The sequence below is a fragment of the Mustela putorius genome, unplaced genomic scaffold (assembly GCF_011764305.1).
Source record: "Mustela putorius furo isolate JIRA1106 unplaced genomic scaffold, ASM1176430v1.1 tig00003942_pilon_pilon_pilon, whole genome shotgun sequence".
Classification (NCBI taxonomy): domain Eukaryota; kingdom Metazoa; phylum Chordata; class Mammalia; order Carnivora; family Mustelidae; genus Mustela; species Mustela putorius.
In genome coordinates this window covers 3369171-3393467 of record NW_025422087.1, presented here as the reverse complement: position 1 = coordinate 3393467, position 24297 = coordinate 3369171, and the positions used below count along the sequence as shown (strand labels likewise).

The 24297-nt window shown below is 34.3% G+C and overlaps 1 protein-coding gene across 6 annotated transcripts in view; it reads right to left on the bottom strand.

The window, feature by feature from the left end:
* PAN3 (poly(A) specific ribonuclease subunit PAN3) overlaps window positions 1-24297 on the bottom strand; it is a 137546-nt gene that overhangs the window by 47208 nt on the left and 66041 nt on the right. The gene's annotated exons all lie outside the window — the stretch shown is intronic.

Here is a 24297-nt window from a genome sequence, read left to right as displayed (position 1 = left end):
AGGAATTCATGTGATAAAACCCAGTTGGTACAAAAGTTACTACTAAAATTACATATCTTAATTTACTCATTTTTTAAATGAAATTCCCCAATAACACCACCCTCCTAAAATAAACTGATACACAGTTACAATCCAAAACACAGGCACTAAGTTTTTACTCCTAAACTCTAACAGGGTCTTAAACATAGCAACAATGCGTTCTTTTCTTCGACTTTGCTGATGATTTAAAGGACGGGTATAAAAGGTCAACTCCACAGTAAAGTTCAGAAAACTTCCCCTGACTTGCTCTTTCAGTGCTTAAGACACAAACTTTAATCTTAGTTCATTTCTATCACTAACTGTTCTTAGCAGAAAGAGAAAGTGAGTTTCAGTATTTTATTGTAATCATTTTAACAATTAAAAGTTTGGATATCACAGAGTTATTTACAATTCGATTATCTGCAATTTGCAATCTGCCAAACAAATTATTTGAAATTTGCAACTGACAAATAAATCCCCAAGATACTCTAGGTAACTCTACTGTATGCAGGACAGACTTCTACTGAATAGAACCTCTTGAAATAAAATGTTAAGATTTACAGAATAACATGAGAAATGGACTAAACTCTCCATGTAATAATTACTGTATAAATAAAACTGCTTTAAAATATAATCAATCCTTAGAGTTTCTCCATAAATTTAGTAACAAAGATCCTTGGCTGGGGGGTCCTCAGGACCACCACCCCCCCATGTTTAGAAATTCACCAGAACGCAAGGGATTCAGCTTATAGTTGCACTCATGAAGATTTGTCACAGCAATGTAACAAGCATACACGTCCATTTTCTCAAGGGAAAAACACACAGGTAGAGCCCAGAGGAATTCATGTGTAGGTTTCCTTAGGCTCTCCTCCTCTCATGAGGGTTCACACAGCTCACTATTCCTCCAGTAACACATGTACAATACATGTGGTGTGCAGCATAAACCTAGCTGTTTACATAAAGAATCAAGGAACAGTAAACCACCCTCACAGGTTACGGAACAACAGGAACACTCCTTAACTCCAAGTTCCCGGACATCAGCCAAAGGCCAACCTTGCAAGCAGGCTTTTTCAAAGACAAGAATCTTTAGCCTGCTATGTTAGCTCACTTCTGCACAGACACCTTGAATTGCATCTAGTATAGTCACCACTGTTTCATAATTTTGCTCTACAGTAAAGTGAATATTGTTACAGAAAAATCTAAGGGCAAATGTTTTGTTTTTCCCATCTAAACACATGCCTCAGGGAAGGAACAGAAGAAAAAAAGTAAACCTTAAGATAGGGCAGTGAATTTCACTACTTTTTATCTAGACACCTTTAGGAAAGATTACATATATTAGTGACATATACTCCATGGCTAGGAAATACAGCAAAGAAAAATTAAATGCAGTTCATATAAAAAGGAGCTGAGCCTATGTGCTTCCTCAGCTCCTATCTCTAAGTATTTGACCTATTTAAATATACACACTAAATGTTATGGCTTATACTAAGATTTAGCTACTAACACTAAATAGAAAAGACTTTTTTACTATCAATAGTTAGGTTGTATTTCTTAGCTTCTAGCATACAAAAACTGTAGAAGCTATTCAAAAAGTTTACTTACTTAAACATTAGAAAATTATGAAAGAAAACTTTATACTTAGTAAATAACTGCTGGATTCTGAGGAATCCTACAGAGGATCATCTAGGCTATGATTTGGTATATGCATCATAAAAGTAGCTGCTTTCAGTTTCAGTAGCTTAAAAACTATTCACAACCTTTAACTCAGAAATTCTAGTTCTAGAAAGTATCCTAAGAAATCACCCTAAATCCTGAACGATATTTATAGTTAAGATAAATGTATATATAGATATTCATAGTTAAGATAAATGTATATATATATATGAGAACATACACATATGCTTTTTTTTTTTTAGATTTTATTTACTTATTTGGCAGAGAGAGACACAGTGAGAGAGGAAACACAAGCAGGAGGAGAGAGAGGGAGAAGCAGGCTTCCCGCCAACCAAGTAGCGAGCCCAATGCAGCGCTTGATCCTAGGACCCTGGGATCATGACCTGAGCTGAAGCCAGACCCTTAACGACTGAGCTACCCAGGCACCCGATATGCTGCTTTTAAAAAAGATAACACTATGATTCAATTTTTTAATAGATAAAATAACTTTTTAAAAACCAAAGGCAATTTGAAGGTTAGAGAAAATATTCTCAATCAACTAAAGTCTATTAAGATGCTAAGAATGATTTTAGGGGAAAACAGCTCATTGTAAGTGATGCATTATAATATGAAGTAAAAATTTTTCTCATGACATAGTTATTTGATCCAGTTAGGAAATATAGAAAAGCTATTTAAATAATTAATAACATTACCTAAAATAAAATCAATTTCTTGTAAGTTTACACTCTGAATAACCTTGAGCATAAGCTTGTTTGATAAAATATTAAAGTCATCATCATCTATATTGCCTTATAATAAAACAGAGAAATCTAAAAATCCTAAATTTAGAAAAATCCTTAGTCAATATTTTTGTTTCATGATAATCACCCCACTTAGTGACCCTTAAAGTCCTAATTATCTTTTTAAAAATAATCAAGAATCTATTTAATTATCTACTAAAGAGAATTAAGAATCTACTTCATGAACTTACCAATAATCTGAAGAAAATATTTTATAATTTGCATATATTTTATAATTTCCAATTTTTAAGCCAGAAGTAAATTAAGTTTTTTTTCTCTTTTTACAAATCAGACAGTTGGGGCCCAGTGATTTGTTCACTCATAGAAATTTAGTGATCATACGAAACTAGAATCTAGGCCACTTGAGTGTTAATACAGCTCGAGTGCTGTTGAATTTGACCTAAATTTAAATCCTTAATGACTATATAAAAGTAACATACCTAGAAGGAAAAGTTATAGTATAAAGAGAAAACCTGGTTAAGGGCAGAAATGGCAAGTTTTTTCAAGTCAAATATAAAATATTAAAGGAGGGGAGAATGGTGCAACCAATTAAAAACAATGATCTGTTAATAAGTTTCTGGAATTCTACATAAGTCTCAAAATGATACCATCAGTCCTAAAGGTTTAGGTACTATGAAAAGAAATATGTGACTATGAAGCCATGTATACCTGCCAAGACAAGAGTGATTCAGAAGGCCCTTGAATTTAAAAATTATGGAAGAATCAGAGATTCTAAAGAATCCTAGCAATATGGATGTCTAGGTTATTTTATTTATTAAAGATTTTTAAAATTTATATATCTAGTGACATTAGTTTTTCTCCCCCTCAAAAGTTATTATTAAATTGATAGGATGCATTTTATAATAGATGGCACCTGAGAATCCAGGAAAATATGGTAAATCTAGATTATGGTTTTGCATAATTTTCTGCCAAACAAGGGGACTGAGAGCAAGATTCTTCAAGATCTTGCCATCAAGTAAGAAAGTCTATTTTAATTTGGAAACATTTTACTATACTGTTAAGCCACAAACTGAGGTAAGAAAACTTTCAAATAAACATACAACTGAGATAACAATCATACAGGCATGTGTGTATTTTAAATATGGATCTAATCCTCAAACAGATTGTACAAAATAAAACAAACCAGCACCCAAAAAGCAAAAGAATTAGGAAGTAATAGCTAAGATAATAGGCTTTACTTCTTTCCCCATAATAATTTCATCATCCCATCATATTATCAAAACTGGCTAAAAATGTTTGTAAAAGTACCAGGTTTAAGGTCAAAATAACCACGCAACCAATGAATCTATGTATAAAAGCTCATTATCTACAGCCCAATTTTCCAAACTCTGACATGACAGATTATCATTTGCACTTCTGGCCTGAACAATAAAAAATACTTAGTAGTGAAATAAAATACTGACTAGGTAAAATTCCCATTATTTTATATATTCTAAATCATGCTAACTTTCAAATGACTAAAATAAATATATTTGCAATCCTAAACCACAGGATTATGTGTGTTACCCACAGATGTACTTTTGGCCAAAATATTCCCTATGACAAGCCATACCCTATTTTTAAAGGTCCCCAAAAAGACAGTCCACAGTATTCCTGAATAATTTACGATGGCCTAGAATATTAGGATAAATACTTGCTTTCTACAGTTTAAATCCCTCACTGTTTCAGATTTTAAAATCCATTTATTTAAACATAATTATTCTCATTTCCTCAAAGATTGATACTAAAAAATACTGTACTTTTCAAGGCAAAAATTGGTAATTATCAAAAGCATATCACAGTATTAACCACAAGCCAAAATGTAAATTATTCACAGATCTAGTAAATACACACTAATCAAATTAAGTTCAATTTAGTCCTAGAAGTTTCACACCAAAAATGCAAACTACCTTTGCAAAGATGAAACAACCCAAATGCCAAAAGGTTTACTTGAAAGAAATGTTTACAACCCCATGTGAAAAAAGGGTACTTGGATTCAGCAAAATCCTATGCTGACCTTGTGAGGGTGTACTAATTCTTGCTGGCAACAAATAGCAGTAAAATTTCTATACTTTAAAGAATTGTTCCATGAAGTGTGACAAAATGAAAACGGAGTCAATAAGGATATTCATGTTAATTGCCAGAACTGATTCCTTCACAAACCCTGTTTTCACAACAGCAACCCCTTTTGATTAGGGGAATTAAAAGTTGCTGAACTCAACAATCCCTTCAGTTAAACCAACAGACCCCTCATAGAGCTGTCCAACGCTGCCCAAACTATCCATCCTTTAGTCGGATCAGTCAGTTTCATGAATTGTAGGATTTATCTTCAAGTCCAGTGCTGACTCAGAGGGTAGCTTGTTCCCTAGAGAAAACAACCAACAAAAATCAGAACAGCTACTGCTCATAAGCTCTTTCAACACCCAAGTGGAAAGGACAACTTACTGGGTCCAAAAAATAGTTCAACTTCCTTTCAACTAGAGAAATAGCCAATAAACAGAAGGCAGCTATGTGCCATAGGTCTTGGTTAAAGCTTTCACTCAGTTACAGCAAAGAAATGTTAAATAAATTAAAAAGCTTATATGAAAAGCTATCACACAAACTATATGGTTTCTCACTCAAGAAGAAATTTACAGGGAATATAAATGAAAAGTATTCCAAGGGCCAAAGCTGTTGTTTTGTTTTTATCTTTGAGAGCTGAGTTTTATGTGCATGCACACTCATTCGTGCAAGAAACAGAGAGTGAAGTGGGTGAAAATTAAATGTCGCCACCCAGAAGTAGTCTCCATGTCATAGGGTAGCTACACTTAACACCATACATAAAAAAACTAGTGAAGTGTTACATAATCCCTTAAATCCAAGATCTTCATTCATTAGTTAGAAAAAATACTCTGAATCAAAAGATAAAAAGAGTAACGTGTTCTGTTAGGACTTGGCAATAGTAGGTTGCCTTCCCTATTATTTCTAAAACTAAAAAATCAACATGCACAGCCTTTGAGCTTTGAGATATACCACAACAGAAGTAGGGGGCCTTTCCACTTCAGGAGTTAGGGATTTTGTCTACTATATCATGCTATTAGGGAAAAGGGAAGCAAAATACTCAGTAAGAAAGGCAACTAGGGATCTCAAGCTAATTTCAGAACACAGAAATGTCATTTTGTCCTTTCACATGAATTAGATTAAAAGATTTTCATAAAACAAATACATTACTCAAGACTGTCTCCAAAAAGAATCATGAAGGTGACCAATACAACTAGAATCATGAAGGTGACCAATATAACTTTTCATTTTTAAAAAATTTATTAATTCTATTATTTATTCATTCAAGTGTGGGAAAATTCTAATCAAAATCTTTCCCTTGTCATTTTCAAGTTGTAATTAGAAAATTCTTGATTCTCAACTAAGAATCTCTGTGCCTGACCTCAGATTTATGGAAGATAAAACTAGCAGAACCAGTACCCTGCCTTGAAAACTGTACTCAGTTGCATCAAAGCATCTGACTGACACTTTGGTCAGGGGTTTCTGCTTCGGTGTGGCCTTAAAGTCTTACTGACTCCTCACATTCCCAGCCTTTGTCAGAGAAAGAGTTGAGCCCTAATGTGCTAAGACACATACTGCACATTACTAGAGAGTAACTCAAATCACTGTCTGTATTCTGTGGTTCAGAGGAAGAATGCAGTTCAGAGAAGCTCCAACGCTCCCAGTTTCCTTCATATGTACCGGTAAGTTCCTTCTTACTGAAAAATAGGCCTTGTGGGCCAGTGGTTTTCAAACTTTATCAGGTAAAACCCTAGGCTTCCAGAGTAACTTCAGGGTTGTGTAAATTTCTTGATCTGAAATTCTTTTATCTATTTTTTCAATATTTATTAAATCAGTAATAAAAATCACATATGCAGGTCCAAACAGTATGCATTCATTTTTAGCATACTAGAGATTATCACCAACATACTCAGTTTGTATCAGATTACAATATTTTCATGGACATCCCAGAATAAAGCCTCTCTCTTCCTGTCACCGCGCACGCTCTCTCTTTCTCTCTCTATATATATGGATTTTTTGTTAGGAAGGTAGACTCTGGAGAAATCCTTATTTAAATGCACAGGTACTTATACAAAATTGAACAAATAAGTGTACAACGTACACATGTGAATTGTGATTCTCATATTATATGATAGAAAATATAGAAAAGGAGACTGAGTAACAAAGAGTAGTTATTATCCTTTAGCCACCAATTTCAATCTATTGTGTCCAACAAACCACACAGACTTGTTATTGTCACTGAATAACTTTATGAATAAGTTTTTAAAATCTAACCCTGTAATACCAGTTTTAGCGACTTTATATAAATTTAGATTTGGAGATTATATATCATCTCCACAAGCGTTCTGCTGCTTTGAAAACCAGTGTTCTAAACTCTAATTAAGGCTTGGGATTCCTGGTTCACAGGTCCTCTAGGGGCTGAAATGGTAATTAAGTCTAGTTTCTAATGCCTGCTGAGTGGGAAGTGCCTGCTACCTGTACTCTAAATCACCTTACCAGTCTTCCCTCCTACTAGCCTCCTCTCCCCACATTCTCACGGCTCTCAAAACACAGTATGCCAAACTCTGGAGTGTTAATGGCAATCAAAACTGGTAAAGATTTTAAGAGGGGGTACTAGATACTTTAAATATAGGAAGGAAATAAATATAGGAGGAAAAGGTATCTCAGTGCCATTTTTCATTAATTTTTCCAAGTTTCTATCCAATCTAACCTTTTCCACTTGCCTAGCAATTTTATTTTTTTAAGATTTTATTTTTAAGTACTCTCTACTCCCAATATGGGCTCCAACTCATGGCCCTGAGATCAAGGGCCACATGTTCTACTGACTGAGCCAGTCAGGCACACTTGCCTAGCAATTTTAATCTTAAAATGAAATCCCACTCTTCTGATATAACAGAGATGAAATATCATACCACATGCATCACACAAATGGTAGACTTCAGATATTTCTTTGAAAAGATAAGTGAAAAAGAAATTCTATATAACAAAAGCAGTGACTAAAAGCCTAAGGTGGAGAAACAGAATTATCCATAGGAGCTAATGATAGTCCTTTAAATTGTCACATGGAATCACTGCACGCTAGTACCCACCCACAGCTTGTTTTAAAAAAACAAAACAGAGGCATCTGGGTGGCTCAGTCAGTTAAGCATCTGGATTTGACTCAAGTCATGATCCCAGGGTTGTGGGATCCATCTCCTTTTCAGGCTCCTTGCTCAGTGAAGAGCCTGCTTCTCTCTCTCCCTCTGCCTCTCTCCCTGCTTGTGGACTCTCACTTCCTCTCACTCCCACTCTCTCTCTAATAAATAAAATCTTTTAAAAAACAACAACGACAAAGTGCAACTGGTTAAAACAAAAGCAAAACAACACCCTGCCCTAACCTAGCTTCTCTAAGGAAACTCCATGGACTTCCTCACCATCAGCACTTAGGGGAGTAACAGTGCCTGTTCTAACAGAAGCCTGCTTCAAGCCTACGCTTCGGAACCACATCTGAGATTTTCTTCACATCTGTTCAATCTTTTTACCTAACTATTAGGTTGAATTACTTTTTGAAAGTTCACTAACTGAGTAAGAGCATTCTAGATTATGGTACTCAACGGGTTGAAACAAACTAACAAACAAACAAAACCCAACCAACTTCACAGATTCTCAACGGTGTTTAAAATTTAAAGAAATCCTTTCTACCCTTTAAAACCCATCTCCAGTATTTCCTTTTCCATGAACCTTTCTGGCCTGGACATCCTCATTCAAATCAGTTAAAACCTCACTTTTCTCAAAATTTTCTGGCATTCTGAACTTTTTTTCTCTTTATAAGTAAAGGGCAGATATCAGAATCTCCTGGGGTGCCCAAGTGGCCCAGTTGGTTGAGTGTCTGCCTTCAGACCAGGTCATGATCTCAGAGTCCCAGGATCGAGCCCTATGTCGGGCTTCTTGCTCTGTGGAAAGCCTGCTTCTCCCCTGTTTCTTGTTTCTTGTTGCTTGTTCTTGTTTCTTGTTGCTCCCCCCACTTGTGTTCTCTATCTCAAATAAATAAAATCTTAAAAAAAAAAAAAAGAATCTCCTACGAAATCTTTAAAAATACAAAGGACATTGCTCCAATTGTCTAGTTAGATCAGTAGATCTTAGATGGGTCAGGGAAGGCTGTATTTTAGAAGCACCAAAGATTGATCTGTAACTATATGGAAGCTTACGGGAACCACTGCATTAGATCAGGCACTGAACAAGGTTCCAGGAATTCAAGAAATAAGACCCAGTCCCCATCTCATGAAGTTCACACTCTATCATAAATAAAGCCCACTAAAGTGCTCAAAAAAGTTTTTTAAAGATTTTATTTGTTTATTTGACAGACAGAGATCACAAGTAGACAGAGAGGCAGGCAGACAGAGAGAGAGGGAAGCAGGCTCCCTGCTGAGCAGAGAGCTCAATGCAGGACTCGATCCCAGGATCCTGGGATCATGACCTGAGCCGTGGGCAGCAGCTTAACCCACTGAGCCACCCAGGTGCCCCAAAGTGCTCAGAATTTTCTAATTTAAAAATTTACTCTAGGGCTCCATGTGAGATCACAATAATGGATAAAATGTTAAAAATGCCTTCAGAAGAAGCTTTTTTTTTTTTAAGATTTTGTTTATTTATTTGACAGACAGAGATCACAAGCAGCCAGAGAGGCAGGAAGAGAGAGAAGAGGAAGCAGGCTCCCCACCGAGCAGAGAGCCCGATGTGGGGCTCGATCCCAGGACCCCGAGATTATGACCTGAGCCAAAGGCAGAGGCCCACCCAGGCACCCCCAGAAGAAGCATTTGGCTTTAGTGGAGAAAACATATATAAATAGGCAAAAATATATATATATTTTTTAAAGATTTATTTATTTTAGAGAGAGCGAGAGAAAACGTGTGCAAATGAGCAGGGAGAGGGGCAGCAAGAGAGTGAGAGAAAGAATCTCAAGCCAACTCCCGGCTGAGCATGGAGCCCAACGCAAGGCTCAATCTCATTACTCTGAGATCCTGACCTGAGCTAAAATTAAGGGGACACTTAACTGGCTCAGCCACCCAGGTACCCCAAAACATAGACAAATTTAAAAAAATAAATTATGATATACTTAAGCACTACAGCAGCACAGAGAAGAATGACCAGAGAGGTAGAAATGGCTTTGAGGAAAGAAAATGAGGCATTTGACCTTAATCAATGAAAAACAGGCAAGATCTCAAGAAACCGAAGAGCCTTCCAGGAAAAGTAAGGTCAAAGCAAAGGCACAGAGATTGAGGTGGGGGGGCGGGAGCTGACCAAGTTCAAATACATATTCTCAAATAGAATGTATACTTTTTAACAGAGTAGGTCCTCCATGAGGTAAAGTAAAAGGGATGAGGCTTACTCAATCAGAAAAGAAAGCAGCAATCTTTAAACAATTAGCTTCAATTGTTTTAATTCATTTTTTGTAATTGTTTTAATTCTAAAAATATTTCACTTAGCATCTAACCACAGTTTCCACTACAAGGGACTTCATATTCCAATGGGCATAAAGAAGACCAATCATTCTAAATTAAACAAAAATAAAACTTCAAATTGTAGTAAGTTCTGACAAGGAAATAAAAAGAACCACCTGAGGAAAATAATGGTGGGAAATGTCCTTTAAATTAGTCAAGGACTTTTCCTTTGTGGCATTTTAGCTGACACCTAAGAGAGGGAAAGACCTAGTCACAAAAAGAACAGGTGGAGCAACATATGCCAAGAGCATGAGCCAAAAACGGGCTGGACCTATCTGAGGAAGGCCAGCACGGCTGTAACTGAATATACAATGCGGAGGGAAGAGGAGAAGGGTAAGATTTAGACAAGTATACAATACATGAATTATGTAAGCCATAGTAAGGAGCTTGGATTTTATTCTACTAACAATTAGAAGGCCATGACCTCATTTATATTTAAGATTACTTTTGCCTTTAAATGGGAAATGAACTTCAGGGGTAAACCAATTAGTCTATCATGGCTAGGACCAGGGGCAGTGTATGTTAATGTATGTTAGAGATATCATATGCAAACTGAATTGACTAGATTACTCATTAACTCACTGTGGATAGTGAGGGAAGAGAGCAAAGATGAATCTTAAGTATCTCATTCAAGCATCTTTCAGAGGGTGATGATGGGTTTACCCAACTTCATAAAAGCCCTGATAAGAAAAAGCCTTAAATCCACAATTGGAATGCAGAATAATTAATAAATCCTGAAATGAAGTAAGGACTATTCTTCTGGAGTAATTAAGAGATTTTTAAACAGCTTAGCTAGCTTAAGTGGGAAATAAAGCTGGGGAAATGAATTAAACAGTTTAGGATACTTGCTACCTATAATTTTTTTTATAATGTATATAATTCACGTGCATACCCACAACAGCTCCATCATACTCATATCAAAATTCCAAAAATGAAAAATTTAGGACAACACAGTAATATTTTCTTTTAATTATAAATATATGTAACTGAAAGTATCTGAGGGAGGGAAAAGTCCTGCTCTGCCCCACTGTAAGAAGAGGAGTGCTTCTCCACTGTCTCTAACCCCTTAAAGTACTGGTTCTAGGAATGGACATTGGAATTGCCAGATCAGCTGTCTAAAAACAGACATGTGCAGAACTGGGGGGAAAGGGAGGATCTGGGTGAGAAATTGGAATGGTGGGTTTAGGGTGGGTCTTGGTCATAAATTTTTTTAAAAACAGCCTGGAAAATGTTGACATACATCCTCAGTTAATCTTTAAAAGATTAACACTAATCCAAGCTAATTTTCACATAGTTTTAATTAGTAGTTTTTCTATTATCAATGGCTGAGGCCATGAAGTAAATCCATTACAGTCAGAAATATTTTTATGAACATAAGCAACAGCTCTTTGTTTTACTGTGTATTAGTCATAAAAGTCAAAATTATTGAAATAACAAAACAAAAGGATTAATTTACACAATTATGTTTAAAATAGACCTTTCCCCTTTTGGGGGGTGGAAAGCAGGTGTCATATTTCCTACTGACTGTAGTTTGAATATAGTAAAAACTTTAAAATAAAACCAAGTCCCAACATCTCCTTAAGTTTCTCCAAGCAATTCCCCCATGTGGTTACTAGTTATGTCCTGTGAATACAGGTACATACAAAAATATCTCCAAAAGTTAAGTAGGAGAACCAAAACCCCTAAACGTCAATTTATCAAAATTTTAAAAATTGGAAATGTGTTATTTATTTTACCAAGTTTTTTTTTTTAAGGTTTATTTATTTATTTGACAGAGACAGGGGGGCGGGGGGGGGGGAGGTGGGGAACAGAGAGCCCGATGTGGGGCTCAATCCCAGGCCCCTGGGATCATGACCCAAGTTGAAGGCAGAGGCTTAACCCACTGAGCCCCCCAGGCACCCCTATTTTATCAAGTTTTAATGCAACAGAATTATAAATTACTTTTCATTAGATGAAAGTTTTAAGTTACAAATATATTCCTTTATTAAATACAGATGGAAAATTTGAGAGCTCTCTCATCAGGGAGATTAGTAAATAAGAAAAACTATAAAACTGATTTTTGCCAGTGAAATGATGAGAATGAGATGAGAAGCTTCTTCACTTCTACCCCTGAGACAGCTCTCAAACTTCCACAAGGAATAGATAAAATGTGCAATACACGAAATTAATTTGCAACATAAAAAACTGCACACAAGCCACACAATATATCTTTCCTCCAAGAGAAAGAAGTCACAACTCCAAGAATAAAACAGTCATAATTTCCAAAATATTAGGAAACCATGCAATTGAGCAAATCACAAAAATCCCTACTTCTCTATAGAAGAGATTAAAATGCATAACCAAATTTAAATAATAATACTGTGCTAAGTAATAAATGAATAAAATGGAATATAAGCATTTAACACAAAATGAACACATAGAACTGTAAATAAGACAAGCAAAGAAAACTCTATCCTGTTTACAATGTCTTTTATTCAAACTGTTTTAAGATTTCATCATTAATAATTTAGGTAGGTAAGATTACTAAGAGAACTTCTCCCATTGTTTTTGTTTCAGAATTACTAAAAGCAACCACCCAAAATTACTGTCTATAATTCTTCCAATTACACCAATATATCTGTTTTTGTTTGAAATTACTGTTTTTAAATTCTCATTTTCTAGTTTAAAAACATGCATTCTGGGTATCTGTTAACCTTTTCAAATGGGAAAAAAATAATAAGAAGAAAAAAATAGTACTCTAATCTGAAAATACAGGTAAACGTTTTGTACTGGACCTAACCTAAAAACTCATTCCATTAAAAAGGATAGGGAATATGTACACTCACAGACCATATTTAATAGAGACATGATTTTACCTTAGAACTTACATATAAATTGCTTTCCTGAAAGATTACAGCTTTCATCCAAAGGGAGCATTTTGAACAGTTTTGTGGCTAAAGGTTATTCATGACAAAAGTTGAATTAAATTATAAAAAATAAACACCTTACCTGAAAACTTAATCTGATTCTTAATACATATATGATCTAAATTTGTGGATATGTTTTTTTATGGAAATTAAATTCTCAATGAAGTATGTATTTCATTGATTTTTTTTTTTAATTGAAGGTAGTAGAGCTTCACGTCCTACATGCAAATGCATCCCACATAGAGGGGAAGAGAATCAAATCATCAGCTACCACTGAAATGCTTTTTTAAAGATGTGATAGAACAATTTTCTAATCTTGAAGTCTTCAAAATCCAGATTCAAGGTAAACTGAACCTTGGATTCAAAGAATCTCCAGTCCTTGTGGTATTCCTGATTCGACTCTTATTTTGCGTTCCTTCAGTATCTACCTTAAGCCTTTTAATATAGTAGTGAGTAGTAGAAACCTAAATCTTTTTAAAGACTCCATCAAAAAAAAAAAAAAATTGAACTAAAAATTATTTGAATAGGACTGAGAAGATATCACAAGTATTGTTTTTCATTCTTTTAAAAAGTATATAAAGAACCAGCAATATTTTTACTTTTAGGAAAATATAAAGAAAAAGCACAAAATGTTTTAAAATACTGAATCACAGTTAACATTTCAGTTATAAAAATTATATTTGATGAAAAGTACAAATATTTTTCTCTTCACTATATTACACAATAAAAATGAAAAGTTTTAACACTCTCAAAAAGTTTTCTTTCTTTTTTAATGTAAGTAACCTTTAATAGAAGCCATGTGGATTTGGCCAAAATAAATACAACTCAGTTTCCATCTCTGGTTTTCTCCTCAACCTCTAGAAAATTTTAGTATATGTGCTGCCGAAGCGAAAATTTTAACAATGGATTTATATAATCATTACTTCATTTTGGCTGATTAGTTACATGTGATAAAAAGTATCTGGACTACCTGGCTATTAGAAACACTAAAAGCATTTGAAAAATCTATTAGGTGTCCTACAGCTTCCTGAAAAAATTTATCTAATCTCATTTACCAAAGTTAGGCAAACGCTGTAAATTCGTATTAGGAGTTTAACTTGAGTTTTATCAAACACATACTCTGACATACTATTTGATAGAAACCACAGCCTAAACATCTGTTTTGCTTCCCATGTCTACAAACAGTATTCTTCCCTTTGGCCTAACTTCAACCTTACCTCTGTTAACAGCCTTATTTCCTTGAGTTTTCATTAATTAATTTGACAAGTATTAGAGTATTAACTACGTGTAATCTATAGTGGCTAAACCCTAAAAGTGTTAATAACTTATCCACATTTTTAAAAATGACTGTATAGATTTGAATTACAATTTTAAGAACTATATCCTCTGGCCTGTTTGGTAGGTACTTAATTTGATCACCGTAATATTTGAAGAAACATAACAGTGACCTGCCTGTCCCCAAACTTGGACTAATGACCTAAAATGGTAGGATCTGTCCTAGCCTCTACAATGGTGGCAATCGTTTAAATCATAACATTGGTGCTATTTAAACGAAGGGTTAAAACCAAATGGGAGGAGGACAGGTATCTCATAACAAAACCAACTCTTCTAGATCAAAAGAAACATTTTTTTGCTTCTCAAGTGATAATATTTGAGTAAATGGATTCTTCATTCATACATTCATAGTGACAAATTATGTTTGTACTGTTTACAAACAAGAAACTTAACTCTAAGACAGGTGTGTCTGATTATAAGAATTATAGATACTGGGGTGCCTGGGTGGCTCAGTGGGTTAAAGCCTCTGCCTTCAGCTCAGGTCGGGCTCTCTGCTCAGCAGGGAGCCTGCTTCCCTCCCCCCACTCTCCGCTTCCCTCTCTGCCTACTTGTAATCTCTGTCAAATAAATAAATAAAATCTTAAAAAAATTATAGATATTTACAAAAATAGTGTAAGGCTAATATTAATGTTATTTTAACTTTGGATTTCTTTCCAATGAATAAAAGCTAATACCAATTTTAAAACAAAAATTGAAGTCTGACTTCAAAAAAATGTGATAGAATCAATAAATACCTCTGTTACTTCCCTAACATAACAATTTAGTTGACCTCCACATAAAAACTTTAAAGCATACATAATAAAATGTAACATGTAAACAAAAGATATTCGATTACTGGTTCAAGAACCATGGAGTTTAAAATTTTAAAGAGCCATAGTCCTTATCAGGAGCCAGAATAGACATCAATGTATTATAGTAATTAACTTAAAAACTATTTTGTCCTTTTACTATTATTAAGGTGGAAGAAATCTCCATTGCCCAGGTGTCTTTTTTTTTTTTTTAATTCCGTTTATGTTCTTGAATGAGCTTCAGTAACCCCTGTAATAATTCAATGGAAAACTTATCTGATCAATTCAGTTATCCAGAACATAGCCAAGAACTAGAAAAAAACTAGTCTCGAAGGATAATTTAAAGTCCATGTACCTTATTTAAAGGAAACAATTCAAGTCCTTAACGCAAAGTCTTTTTCTTATTTGGAAAAAAAAAAAAGTACTAAAAATGTGTTTGTGTTCTTAGCCCTCAGCAGATCAGGAGGAAAAGAAAGAGGTTATAAGAAAAAAGGGGAAAGAAGACAGCATAGAGCACTAAGAACAGTGAGGTCTCAAAGAGCTTCCCAAGAAAAGCAATCTTATCAGCAATACCTGGAAACAAATTAGAACAGTAAATTTTCTGGCTCACCCAAACCTATGAAATCAGGAACTCTGGGGATGAGACCAAGAAGGCTGGTGATTGTGATGGACTCTCAAATTTGAGAACAACTGTCCTAAAGGTAGGAATACTAACAGCACAACACAGTCATCAATGAAATGCCAGTAAGAACTCAGTAGAAGGGTTCAAATAAACTTGGCTGAGTATATCCATGCAGGAGCATTTCAACAGTTCAGAGAGCAAGAGAAAAAGGCCTTACCTTCAAGGTATTATAATCTAACATACTGGGGTGAGAGGACAATGAGAAAGTGAAGAATCTAAGTAATTACATAACTTGAAACACACTGCTCTACAAACTCTGATACCTAAAGGGTATCAATTCCATTCTGGCCCAATATGATCACTGAGGCAAACAAAGTTGAGCATGAGTCATCAAAAAATAAAAAAAAGGATTATATTCTATCTGAAACAAAAGAGTACTACAAATTTTAGAAATCTATGAAAAGTTGCTGAAAATCTCAAGTTTTGACAAGTTAAAGTCATAAAGCTTCTGATATATTAAAAAAAAAAATCAAGCGGGGCACCTAGGTGGATCAGTAGGTTGGGCATCCATCTCAAAACTCTTGATTTCGGTTCAGATTGTTATCTCAGGGTCATGAGATCGAAACCTGAATCCAGCTCCACGCTGAGTGTGGAAGCCTGCTTAAGATTCTTTCTCCCTCTCCCTCCAAACCCACATCTGCTTGTGTGCATACTTTCTCTCAAAAAAAAAAGTAAATAAATAAAAAATCAAGTATGCTGGAAACCTCCATTTCCTGTGATCCTAAATAAATCAATTATTGCAGCTTCTTTATCAATATATTTAGATACCAAAGATGCAAATAAGATAGTGTCCCAAAATGTACAGATACGAGATAACGAGGATCAAACTGTTAAAATTTTGCAGGAAAAGGACTGGCAAATGAAACCTAACTGCTTAAAAAAAACAAAGTTCAAATTTTGGTAGATAGTTATTACTGGACACCAGACAATTTCCAGGCTTATCCATACCAACATCCCACTGATGTTCTCCTCTTCCAGTTGCCTGGAGAGATGCCCAGAAACCACCTGATCTGGGTCTCTAACTGATTTCATGGAAAAGAGCATCTCAGACAACCTGAATATCTGCCCTAGACTAGTGCAAAAGCAAGAAATAAGTTTTGTCATGTGAAGAAGCCCTTACAGTTTGGATTTGTTTGTTTCAGCAGGTTAGCCTACCACCACATCACAAACAATGGACAATAAGAGTACAAGCCATAGTAACTATAGTATAGGGAGCAGTTTGGAGACAATAATTATACTAACATACTATTGATCTGTACTGTTTTCTTCAAGGTACAAAATCCCCCAAAGGGACTATCAGTTAATAGTTACTACTTCTAGGAATACCAATCTAAAATCTGGAAACCACATCTACAATATAGGAAGATATTTATGAAATCACAAGAAAATATCTCATTTCAGACAAATCAATGTATAAGAGAGTCATGACTAAAAAATCCAGAACTAAACATTATCACCATAAACATGCAGTCCACATTTGATTGTTTGCTAGTATTTATGTTTAGGCTTTACTAGCCTATGTGTACTAGGGCTTTTAAAATAGATACATCTTTAATTCCTCTCCTTTTCTAAGACCTTTCCCATGTGCTCCACATGGACTGCACAAACTGAAAAGCAAAAAAGAGTAAGAAAACAGGTGGCTTTCATATATGAATTTGACTAGGCAAGTTGAGAAGAATCAGGGAAAATTCAAGACACAGAAGAGGCTGCTGCAGGGGAGCAGGGTGAGAGGATGGGGGGTCATTGATGATGGACACTGGGGACGGTATGTGTTGTAATGAGCACCTGGTATAAGACTGATAAATCACAGACCTGTACCCCTGAAACAAATAATACATTATATGTTAATTAACTGAATTTAAATTAAAAAATAAAAATTAAAAAGAAAGAAGAGGCTGCCACCTTTCATGTCATTCCTATAGAATTAGAGGACCACCCTAACTAAAGACATGACACACAGCACTGTTAATTTTATTCACACACTCTCTCCCTGAGTATATACAATGCACCAGGCCCCACTGAGCCAAAAGGTTAAAGAAGAAATGATCCTGAGCTCTCAACCCATTTGACTTAAGGGGGAAGCGGGGGGTGGGCAGGGACCTGACTTCAATTCTCTACATCCAGCTAGAAATCCAGAATGTTCTTGGGCATTTAACTAATACATGCTCTCTCTGCCTCATTTCATCCAGAACCACTACAACACTCTGATTTACTTACCCCAGATTCCAATCCTACATTGCTGAAACAAAACTCCCCTCATCTCCAGATAGCCTTGGTGGGATTTTCTGTCAATGACAACTTGTCATTGAGAAACAATGTCAAGGAAAGTCAAGTACCTTTTAAAGTCCCTTTTAAGTCTAGTACAAACACCCAACTCTCCTTTTGCTACCTCTCTCATCGCTGTGTTCATTTCTGCCTCTTTTTAGTGTGCCTATCACCTACAGATCAACATGTCACAAAACAAGAGAATTTTACATTAGAAAGACTTTTTTAGAATCATCAAATATTAGCTTCTTATAGAAATGAAGATGCTAAAACACAGGGATCAAAGGCTGTGCCAAAAACCACACAGCTATTTTATTGTAACTAGCACCATGTTCTAAAGGCAATCGAGTCATGATCCATGAAAGCAGCCAAAGAGAAGCTGATGAACTTCAGTGGAAGGGAAACCCCTACCCGCTCCCATCCGGTCCCTATCCCATAGGTAAGGGACAAGTTAGCCAATACATGAGATTTAAACAGAAGTCCACAACAGGACCTCTAAAACCTAACAAGATGTATTAACCAGGGATTCCCCAACCAGTAGAACAGTATCTACTGGTAGCTATTAAGCCTTACCTGACAGGTCTCCAAGACAGCTGCAGCAGCCACATCCCCCTCTGCGCCATTAACGTCTCGCCTCAGTTTCCTGAAATTCCCAACCGGGAAGGGAATACAGGCCCACAGGCATTCCCAACCCGGTTATGGCTCTACAGTTCTACTGTTAGTAAATCTTCCCTGGGACAGCACCATCTGTATCCATATACATGCATACAAAAAGCAGTCTCCATCTAGGATGAGCTTAACATTACAGGGCAATGAAAAGGTTCTCTTCAAAAAAACCTCAGAGACCCCTGATCTTAACTATAAATTTTTATTTCATTTTTGAATGTAGAAAGTACTCTCCAATTAGAAAACTTGGAAAGGATTGAGTGATTCTGCAGAATATACCTGAAAAACAAAGTAGTTACAAAAATGGGAACATGCAATTTAAAAATAATACTTACAAATATCTTCACTGGTTTTAAGAATGTTTCAGCACCTCAAGACACAAAGTGACTCTAGTTCTGGTATAGTCAAATTTTCAAATGGCACATTTCTGTTCTTATAGGACTATTAATATCTATATTCTTTTGAACATTTGTAATTTAGAAGTTTTCAAAGATGTTCATGAAATCATTAAAATTCACTATATTTAAAGATACCGACCAATTAAAACATTTTCTCCCAAGACAAAAATGAAGCTTAAGTGAATAAGCACTTAACAGGCACTATATGCCTGTTTGAGCTAGATTAGAAATGACATGGTTGTCTTAGGGAACAGGGAACTGGTAATATGCTTAGGAAATCTAGATTGATATTTTTAAACAAAGAAGAGTATTTTAATGCTAGATTACCTCTACTACTAATAAGAGTAAAATCAATTCAGACAAATCAATTCAGACTGAAATATCAAAAAAAAAAAAAATCATGGCAGAGTTTCCTGACTGGGTTGACCCACAGAATTCATTTAATGGTAGACTTTTAGAAAATAATTATAGGAAAATCTAACTAGTGTAACATACTATAAAACATGGTGATGTTTAAGAAGTACATAAATATTTTTATAACTTTGTTTTCAGTGATTTTACCACTGAGCAAAACATAAAATAATCTAAAATGATAGATTATGAATTTTTATGCCTTCAGTGATTATAATGTAGAACCTAAGATGCACAGTACAATTTTAAATATGAACTTGGATATTCACTATCAGCAAGACCACAGCTTCAACCTATTAGTAGAGCTTCCTATTTTCCCACAGGTACATAGGCTCCTTAGCTGGATATCAGAGCAGTAACACAGCTTGCAGGATAGACATATCAATGCATTTGATTTTATCCACAGCAGTGTTCCAACCACAATGACTTAGAGGAGTTCGTGATTTCTGACCTATATGAGTTGTTAATTTTGACAACATATCCCAATTTGCCCTCTCTCTTGTTTTTCAGTCATACAAATTGATCAGTTATATGGACACACATACGTAAAACTTGTCCAAAAAAGAAAGTATTTGAAAGGGCTATCACGTGGAAAAGATTCTAATTTTTACCTCATTCAACACAAAGAGAAAGAACTAGGTCCAGTGAATAAAAGACAAGACAGAGTTTAGTTTAGTAAGAGATACAAATTTCTTTTTTATTCAAACTTAAAATGTACACTGAGTTAGCTCGCTTAGCTAATGAATTCCTTATTACTAAGAAGTAGTTAGAGGATAATCTGTTAGGAAAGTCACGTCTACACTGGTATAAGGCTCAATTAATGTTGACTCCAAAAAGTTCCACCTAGATCAATGACCAGTATCAAATTATTCCATAAACTAACAACTATTCAAATGAAATAAATTATACCTCCATTTCTTTGCCAATGATATGAAATGCCACAGAGCTAATGAATCACAGAACTTTATTATTTTTTAGCAAAGAACTTTAAAACTAAAAAGAAAATATCCTTTTTAGGATCTATCTCAACATTATAAAAATAAAATTATTTTTAAGTAGCACCATTTGATACATAAACCATACATATATATGGTTTAATATTTTAATATTTTAGAACAAAAATGATGAAAAATATTAACTTCCCCTTTTCCTTTCCTGTCCCCTTTTTCCCCACACCTTGCCCAAGCCAAAAGATAAATATTAGTTAATTTTACCCACCAATTCAATATCCTCAAGAATATAAAAAGAAGATTATTTTAAAAAACTGGATCTAAAACTATATTTTCATTAGGTTATTCTAGACTATTACAGTAAGATTTATAATAAATGAATAAAATTATTTAATAATGTTACATGTAGTATAATTAAATGCTTCTCCCCAAATCAATTATCTGAGATTCGTCACAATAACATATTAAAATCCGGCTAATGGTCCAAAAATCTGCACCATCTTCATCTTAAAGAATGAATTTTTGAAAATACTGAAAGTCACTTACGGCTGTCTTTCTTCTTTATAAATTAATGATGGCATTTTCAAATTCAAAAACTCTCTTTGCCCCTCCCAAGTATCCACACACAATCAAGCAGAAGAAGAGATGCTCAAATCCTGAGTCACAATTGCGCATTAAACCACCAAATATATTGGTGAACTCCCTTGAAATGTATGGTCCCACTGCAACCTCTCTTAAAATCACTCTCAAACAGACTATGGTTAATACTGAGGTAATTCAAGCACAGCAAAACTTAGTATACTAAGTCTATTATCAAGTCAAAAGACTCTTGGAAAAATTCTGACTAAAAAAACCATTCAACAGTTCTCATGATAAAATTAGTTTTCATGGCACAAAAAATTAAGGCATAAACTATCATTTCATATACTTACTGTAGTCATATTTTCATTTCTAAAGATCTATTCAAAAACATCACTTAAAGCAAAAACTACTAGAAAAAGAGATCTTTATCTATTACTTTTTAAACATTCTTACTAAAGCACATTTAGGAAATAGATTTTACTAAGTGTGTGTTAAGCCAGTGGTTCTTAAATTTCCCAAGTCTATATCTCTAAGAAGATAGTTCATGCTGTGATCAGAGAAAAATGTACATTTACAAATAAAGAATATGCATATAACTATCTCAAAGACTATGAAGTCCAAGTTGAGTGCCATATCACGAATACTCCTGTAACTATACATAGCAAATACTCAGAAAGTAGCAAGCCACTGTTCTTAGGTTAATTGTGCATAAAACAACTAAACTTATAAATCCTTGATTTCCTAAAGGAGCAAAAAATGGCTGTGTGTACAGTTCAATGGCAACTTAACATATGCTGCATATTTTTAATAATTTAAATACCTTTGAAACCTAAATTCAAACAATTTTTATATAAAGTTTTTTGTAGTAAAGCTTTTTAAAAATGCAAATTAGGTTTAAAAGTGATGAGAACATATTCACTCAGGATTCACTCAGAATCTACTGTGTTCCAGGAAGGCTTTTAATTCCTTATAATTTGAGGAAATTCAAACTCTAATAATCTACTTAATTTTGCTCAAATATGTTCACATTTTTGGTCAAAATGAAAATGACATTACTCTAGTTGACATCTGCATGCCAAAGTATTTAAGGTTTCCTGTTTTTTAGAAAAACGGTATTTGACATATTTCCAAGGGCAATAATTTCTAAAACACAAATTAAAAAAGAGAAAATGAAACTTCATAAACTGAAAATGATCAATAGGTTGTATCTACAGTAGACAAGAAGCAGCAAAGATAAATTAAATCGCCACTAAGGTAGGTAAATAAACTCTACCACCTTTTTGATTCTACAACTTAAAAGCAGAAATACCAAAAACCTTTCCCAGACCTTGGGAAAAAAAATTTTTTGTGGGTAAGAAGTGATGAAAGACACTGAAGGGAGACTTAATTTTTTTCTTTGTTCCTCTCCAGAAAATGTTAAGCCATTAACTAAAAGGAGAAAATATGAAGAAATAATAAATGCAAAACCGTTCATCATTCCAGTATTTGTAGAAAATACTTGATCTTATAAGTTGATTTTCATTTGAATGAAGAACAATTTTTAAATAACAGGTATTCAGGAATACATTTAATATGTATACTGACCTATTACCAAAGGTCCCAGACAGTAATTACTTTCATTAATAGGAAATAAAATGACCATTTTAATGTTAAAATATATAGAATAATAATATAGAGCTATATAGAAGAGTAAATAGTTTCTCAGTTAATTTAGTGTTTTATATTAATTAATTTCAATCTAAATTTAAGTTGTTGATACCCAACTGAGACCAATGAAACTTCTACCTACACACAATGAAACATCTACCTACCCACCTACCAAAGAGCTTAAAGAAGTAACGAATCATTAATAAATTTTCTAATTGTTTTCAAGATTTAAAATTTCCTTTGGCATTTTTAACTCCTTTAATATTTAAAAAGCTTATTATTTTTTTTTAATGGCAAGTTTGAACTAATCTGATCAAAGATGTGAACAAAGTAATTAAAATAATTACAAAATAATTACTTTTGCAACAGGCAAAGACGTGTTGTCAGGCCAAAATAAACTGGTACTTCACTAAGAGAGCCAAAGTTTTCTGATTGGCATATGGATACCGTGCTTGTGGGTTCTTTATAAACACTGCTCAGAAGTCTGGACAATCTCTAAGAAATTTTAGATGTATAGCTGACATGTAGATTATGTTCATGTAAACAATGTGAACACACCTCAATGGGACAAATAGCATAGTAGCATATTACTTACAAGTAAAACTTTTAGGCTACCAGGGATATTCAATTCTGACACTGCTCTCTAGGGAAGAAGGGAAAATATTTACAAATTTAACTGAACCTGAAAAGAGCCAAAGTAGAAGAAAAGGTAAGCAGACAGGAGAGGGGGAATGGGTTGAAAGGGAAGGGAAGATGAGTGGGAAGGAAGAGAGCAAGAAGGAAAAAGGTAGCAGAAAGAAGCATTGATAAAATCCTTAGCAACATAAGGTTATTCTGCCTCTAAGTACGCTTGATACTTTATATACTAAACCTGATGCTCTGTTCCATAAAGTTATCAGTACTATTCTCATTCTTTATTTCATAAAGATCTTTGATTTCAATATCAGTATCAAAACCGATGAATCTTATTAACTGGATTAAGCCCTGGAGGCAATATTAGTTTCAGACTGATCTAGGTAGACCCTTTGGCTTCAATGGCATCCAATTTCTATTTTTTGAAACACTGAAGACTAAGTGATGATTATCCAGCACAGGTTCTAGAAACATAATCATGTGATAATTTCAAACAGTTTATAGAGACAAGATAATCTACTCAGCACTTATTATAAATTCAACATAATTCTCCACACCTTGGATTTCTAATTAAGGTACACAGCAGCAGGGATGGATGATGTTAACAAATATTTCATATTTCTATATTAAAATAAATGTCTATTATATGTAGAATGAAAAATTTGTACGAATTTTTAAGGTAAAAGAGAGGACTTCAAGAAAATAGAATTCTGGAAGGGTCACATTGGACCTCTGAGGTATCAGTACATTTATCCAAATTCTTCAGCCATTATGGGTAAACATGGATAAAAAAAATGATTAAAAAGTACTATTTTCTCAACCTTGACAACCCCTAAATAGATTTCTTTCCTACTGTTGTTTATAATACGTTAGCCAATTTAAAATTACTACCATAAATTTATAATCAAACACCTGAAAGACAATACACCTAAACGTGTATTTAGAATGATACAGAATTATATTTTTAGAAACTTACTGTAAAAAGAAGATTCTGAAGCATATATACATATCAATATTCTATTTCTGAGGCTTTTACAGAAGTTTTT